This window comes from Panthera uncia, chromosome D2 (assembly GCF_023721935.1).
Source record: "Panthera uncia isolate 11264 chromosome D2, Puncia_PCG_1.0, whole genome shotgun sequence".
Classification (NCBI taxonomy): Eukaryota; Metazoa; Chordata; class Mammalia; order Carnivora; family Felidae; genus Panthera; species Panthera uncia.
The window spans coordinates 72,103,307-72,110,533 of NC_064818.1; positions in this window are offsets into that span (position 1 = coordinate 72,103,307).

Below are 7,227 nucleotides of genomic sequence, written 5' to 3' on the forward strand. Positions count from 1 at the left end.
AAAGTACTATGTATGACTTACCCAGTTAGCCTAAGATGCTCCCTGTAATCTCCTATGGGCTCATAGAAGATCCCCAAATGTATTTCTAGACCCTGATACACTACCATTTCCTATGTACGGCTCAGGACCTTTTTTGTCTTTAGAAACCTTTCACCTGAGCCAGAAGGGTTTCCAGCTGCCAACTTAAGGAAATTTTTTCTAGGGGACAGAAAGGGTGCGGGGAACAAATAATTCACCACAATAATAAAACATGCTGGGCAGAATAAGGAGGCCAGAGGGAAGAAGATAATGCCCAGACAACTTAGATGGGACTCAGGCAAGTTGGAGGGGAAGAGCTTGACCCGCAATCAGGTTTTATCCAGAAGGGTCTGAGCAGCATCGGCCCTCCAAGTTTAATCAACAGCCCCTGGGCTTCTTAGAATTTCTCTAGGCTCCTTCCTTTCACCCTTTACTCCCATTTTCCACTTGGTTAAAACTTCTAGATCTATCCTGGCAGGCCTGGCAGTCTCTCCCCATTCACTCAGCAATGACATTAGCATTTCTAAAGCCCACTTTTACTTAAGACACTTCTAATACTATTCACAACAGACTGAGGAGGCAAGGCGGGGGTGGGGGTGGGGGGGTGGGGGGGCATGTTTCTTCCCACAGAGAAGCCAGGGGCTGTCCACCCAGCACTGCGCAGTAGAATCTCCCAGGCAACTTTGAAAACTACCGATGCCTACGTTCCACCCGAAATCAATTAGACCAGCCTCTCTAGGAGTAGAAGTTTCTGGAAAAAACAAACAGTGAAATCAACATCTGTAATCTTAGAAAATAACTGACATGAGTTCTGTTCCTACAACTTTCCCAGATTTATAACTGGGGTTGTTGGAAGAACTCTCCCTCAGTTTCTCTCTCAAGTGTTATCCCAAATTCATCACCAACTTCCTGGACTAAATCTCTCACATGTATCTTATTTTGGTTGCCTTGTGTATTATCAAGTATTCCCACACAACAAATTATCACAAACTTAGAGGCTTAAAGCAACATGTGTTTATTATTTCACAGTTTCTATGGGTCGGGTATGTGGGTCCTGTGTCCAGGGTGCCAAAAGAATGCAGTCAAGGTGTTGGTTGAGTTGTTTTCCTTTGTGGAGCTCAGAGCCTTCCTCCAAGCCCATGTTTTAATGGCAGAATTCAGTTTCTTGCTCCTGTAGGGTTGAGGTCCCCATCTCTTGCCAGCTCTCCTCCAAGGACTGCTCTCAGCTCCTACAGACTACCACAGTGCCTTGACATTTATCCCCCTTCCAGACCTTCCCACAACATGGCAGGTGATTTCTTCAAGACCAGGAGGAGAATCTTTCTTTTAAGGCATTTGCCTGATTAAGTCAGGCCCACCCAGGATAGTCTTGCCTTCCATTAACTCAAAATCAGGTGATGAGGAGTTTTAACTACATCTGGTAATTCCCTTCACCTCTGCTATATTCTCTGGACTAGATGCAAATCATGGGTCCTACTCAGGCTCGTTGGGAAGGGATTACAGATGGGTTGGCTCACTGGGGGTCATTTTAGCACGTGTATGCCACATCATCTCTGGAAATCACTGTAGTTTTGGCGCATTTTCTTGATATTGCGTTGGCTTGAACTAGCCACTCTCATTATCATCAACATCATCAACACTATTTTCATTTTCATTTTCATCTTTGTCCAAATAATCCTCTGAATGATGGAGAAAGTACTATAGAGATAGACCACTCCTCCTTCCTGTCCCTGGTCTGGTTCCTAGCCCCTGCCCATTGCACTGGGTTTATGGTCAACAGCTGTACATTTCTGGCTCGTTTTCAGCCTGTTCCCAATTATGACCACCACTCTCCACTCTTCTGCAAGTTCCCATTTCAGATCCATGTGCAAGAATCAAAGTTGTTTCCTCCAACTAAGAAGAATTTGCTTGCCTGACGAGACCCCAACAGACTCCCACATCCAACTGATGTTCGACACTTCTCCAAAGTTAAAGAACACAGATCCTAAAATGATCTTATCTCCTACAACCGTGAAGGGGCGATGGTGAGTACTGGGCAAAGATATTAGAAATTTGCCGTGGGAAGGCCATGGAGGAAGATTAGGAAAGATCTCAACGGTTTCAGGTACTAAGGTACTAAGCAGTAAGAAGGATATTCTTCCTGGTTTCTTTTCAAGTCCAAGTTTTCCAACAGAGTACAAAGCAAAGGTGGGAAATGTGGGATACTGGTTAATCTGATACTTTAGTAGCAACCATGAAATCGATGGCAGTCACTTCGGCGTCCAGTAAATGAGCAGGCAGCGTGAGAAAAAAGATAGAACAGCGTGATCGAGATATTAGACAGAATGCTAAAAAAAATTAACACCTGGGAGAATTTTTTTTTTTGTAAGCTTCGACTTTCCTCAGCTTCAACATTGATATGTTTTTCTCATTTAGGTTCACTCAGTAATGTTTATTATTAATTCAAATTCTCAATATTGAAGGGGAGATATTTCCCATATGGTTGACATGCTGCTCTGTAGGTTCGTAAATTTGGAAGAGTTTTGATTAACACTGACAGGAAACCCTTTGAAAACATATGGCTGTATATACATCATGTCATTTTTAATAAGATGACACATTCTTCTTTGCTTTTCCCTAATAAGATGAGTTCAGTTGTATTTAAGGAACATAATAATACTCCGTTGATTTTGCTTTATGGGAGAGAAAAAAAATGAGTAAAAATAAACTATTTTGTTGTGGCAGCAGACGCTGGAAGCGTAGCAGATAGTTTGTGCGAATTTAAAAAAAGAGCGCTCTCTCCAGGCATTTTTTAGAGACCCAATTAACATGTTGTAAACTTGAAGTGTTTTTTGACACCGCGTGTTTTCTTCTTGGTGACTTTGGTCCTGCGTTCCCCCTGGATGGCTGCGACACCGTCTTTCTCACGTCCCACAGTCCTGGCTGAGCACCGCTTTCATACAGAAAACCTCTCGTCCTTGGTAGCTTACGTTTTCAGAGGAACAATTGTCTTTGTTTCTTGGACTGATTCGCTTCCATTGCTTCCGAAACCCGCTGCGAGAAATTCATTCCGAGAATTCTGACACGAGCGATGTGAAGCGTGTTTTGGAACATAAATATGGGAAGCAAATTGGCAACTTGTAGCAAGAATCTTTTTTAAAAAGGCTGTGCCTTTTAGAAAGCTCCCATCAGGAAGCAATTTAATATGTGAAGAGAAAGTTATTATCAAGGATGTTCATAATAGTATTATTCATTATAACAAAAAAAAAACCCCAAAATTTAAGTGCCCTCAAAATGGAAGGTGGTTAAATAAATGTTGAAGACCCATTACAAATCATTTACAGGCTACAAGATAATAATAATAATAATAAGCTGAATTACTAGAGTATCCAACTCTAGTGCCCAGCAAAACGTACACAAATAGATTGTATAAAAGGCTAAAAATTCAGCAGCAGCAATGAAACCAGGAAAGGGGTATAAACTCGGGCCACACACTCCTAAAGGTGGCAGCCAAAGAAGAACACAAATAAATCTGGGGTGCCCAGACGGACCATGCTCCCACACAGCCCTGAAGAAAGCGAGCGTGTTAGTTAAATACTGAGATGTCTCATTAATACCTTTCAATTCGAAGAGAAGCCTGAGGGAATGAGGAGATGACGTGGAGAAAACGGATCTCAAATTGAATCCCCTGTACTTACCACAGGCCTGCCAGCGGGGGAGGGGAGGGGAGTAGGCAGGGCCTACCGCGCCCGCTTTGGCAGCTGGGAAACAAGCTGGGGCATAGGGCACTTAACCAGAACTGAGAAGGGAGAGAGGAGCTAAGTTCGCCCTGACGAGAGCTGCCTGCACCTCCTCATTCTGCTGGTCGACACTGTTAGCCTGAGGAAAAAAAAGAAGGTACCCACAAACTCATAGAAGAACACAAAGGGCCCCCCAAAAGCTGAGAAGGTTCTAAAGGGGAAATCACCCCCTTGGTACCATGGCAAAGACAAGGTCTGGGCAACCACGCAAATGCCCATTAGAAAAGAGAGGGGACACATTTTCAGCTACAACATGAATATGTTCCAAGGACCGACTATAAAACATAGTGAGTGTAGTTGATGACACTGTATTACATGGTCAAAATTTACTAAGAGTGGGACTTAAATGTTCTCACCAAAAGGAGGAGGAGGGAGAGGAAGAGGAAAAGGAAGAAGGAGAGGGGAGGGGCAGAGGGAGAGAGGGAGAGAGGGAAAGAGGAGGAGGGAGAGCAAAGCAAAGAAAAAAACAGAGAATAAAACAAAAGATCATCAATGAGAAATCCAGTGTGGAAGAAAACAATGCATTCCAAGGGATTACAGGTTTCATGCTGTAGAAGAAAATAGATAGAAAGTAAATAGAGCCAAACAGCAAAATGAAAATAATAAGATAAATGAGAATAGAAAGTTTGGAGTGATAAGTAAAACATTGAGAATGGAGACAGCAACATTACGATAAATTCGAGCAGCAAGGGAAAGAATACTTGTAAATAAAAATTAAATTGCTGGAATGGAGAAAATCTGGAGATCATTACTGTGAACTTGGAGGGAAAACCAGAGACAGTAAAGCAATTAGAAAGAAGATGGAAGTTAATCCAACATAAGGATAATTGGTATCCCTGAAGTGATACTCCGCAAGGGCAGAAAAAGTTCTTTCAAGATGTAATAGTGAAAAACAAAAGTCTTTGAAAGAAAAACCTAGATCTACATATCGAAAGGGCATACTATGTCCTAAGAAAAGAGTTGCTGGACGAGTCCACACGGAGATGTGTCTGAATTAAAACAGAAAACTCAAGAATAAAGAATCGCTTAAGCAGTCAAGGAGTGAAAAGAAGCCACCAGCAAAAGGAACTACGAGGTTTGTCTCAGACATGTTCTAAATCATCAATGTCAGAAGATGATGAAGAATTTTTGTAAGATTCTAAGGAAAAGAAAGTCATTTTCTAAAATGTTAAACCAAGACAATCTATTGTTTGACTATAAAGGTCATGGACAGATACTCTCAAAACATGAAAAAATCAGTGAAATACAGCATCCATACCCCATTTTTGAAAAGAATTTCCAACAGAAGGAGCCAGCCAACCAAGAGAATAACAGTTATAGAATTTAGGCGCAGAAGAAGCTATGGTTAAAAAGACTGGAGACAAATCATGAATCCAACTACACAGGGTCTAAAATCCAGAGGGAGAACTTAATTTCATGATAGAATGTACATTTATTAACCTTGAAAACGTCTACAAAGCAAAATAACCAACGATATTGGGAGGGGTGGGAAGAGAGATGGGAAAAAATATAAAAGAACTAATTTATATAGTAGATGAATAAAATGTTGACTAAACAACCCAATGACTCCAATCTCTTAATATTCTTCAAATACTTGTTTCAAAACTTAGCCTGATCATTTAGGAAATAATATCTCCTACGGTAGAAAAACATTCATCTGTGACTTAACATCTATGTTTATTCACTTTCTTTTTTGTGTGTTAAAAGAAGTAACATTTATCTGCAGTATGCTAATTCCAATATATCTTAGATCAGATGATGGAAAGTAAATAAAGGACAGTAGTGGAAAGACTGGTAAAATTGAAATAAAATCTGGAGGTTAAATAGCAATAATGTTCCCATGTTGATTTTTTAGACGTGACAAACGTCCCATGGTAACATAAAAGGTTAATATTAGAGGAGTTTGGGTGAGGGGCAGGTGGGAACTTCCTGTGCTACTTTTGCTACCCAAATCTTAAATAATTCCAATATAGGGGGGCACCTGGATGGCTCAGTCGGTTGAGCATCCGACTCCTGATTTCAGCTCAGGTCATAATCTCAGGGTTGTGGGATCCGACCCTGTGCTGAGCCTGCTTAAGATTCTCTCTCTCCCTCTCCGCCTGCCCCACCCTACACTCTGTCTCTCTTTCTCTCTCTCTAATAAAATTAAATTAAAAAAACAATTCCAATATAAAATGTTTCTTTAAAATACACCTTATATCCATATATCCTTTTATCTACATCTTTTTGAAGAATGAAGGTTAGGATAGTGTTTATCAAATTTAACAATGGCTATTTCTTAATTTTTTTTAACGTTTTTATTTATTACTGAGACACAGAGCATAAGCAGGGGAGGGGCAGAGAGAGGATGAGACACAGAATCTGAAGCAGGCTCCAGGCTCCGAGCTGTCAGCACAGAGCCCGGAGCAGGGCTTGAACCCACCAACTGTGAGATCATGACCTGAGCCGAAGTCAGATGCTTAACCGACTGAGCCCCCCGGGTGCCCCAACAATAGCTATTTCTAAGTCATCCTCAGGGTGATTTGCTGGGTTTTTGTTTTGTTTTGTTTTGTCTTTTGTAAACTTTTTTGTACTATCTGATGTTAACAATAGATGAATATCACTTTTATTACAAATGATATTAGTATTCCAAGATTTAAAAAAAGAAACAAATAGGGTTATAGGTGAATATTAACATGCAGAATGCTTGTGATATAATGTTTCACGAAAAAAAAGACAAAGGGTCAAAAATAACACACCCAATTTTATTTCTAAAAGTGGATTTACGGGAAAAAATGACTAGAAGGAACTACTTTAAATTATTACTATTGTTTGATTCTGGATTAGTAACTTTTAGTTTCCTCTTTACATATTTTCACGTTTTATCATGGCTTAAACAATGAGTATACACTTACAATAACTGAAAAGTAAACATTACAGCTTTACTGTTACTCCATGGAGTTGGAACTCGCAGTTGGCAAGTCAACTGGAAAAGTTAATTAAAGCAGTGAATCATAAAATGTGATACATACATACCTTAAAGATTTAATTTTAACTTAAAACATATGGATGTTCATTCACTTGCCACTCTTTTGATGTTGAGCCAAGGCCCTTTCTTTGTGTCGGGGTCTGCTGATCTGAGTTCTAAGCGGTCTTTCTTCAAAACCACCCATAATGCATCATCCAGAAGTTCCCGTTTTGGTTTCCTTAAGGCAGAGGGAGACATTTATAAAGACATGTGTAAAGCAATTTTTCTTCATTTTTACCCTTCCCCTCAGTCTTCTACGTGTGTCTTACACATACTTTATTTGATAGCAATTACGGTAGCAACTTGTCATTACCAAATCTTTCATCGGTTCACATAATAGTTATGTAAATAGTAGGCATATAATACTTGTATGAACCGTTACTGGCGTAAGTAGCATAAACAGGGGTGGGAACACACATGGCC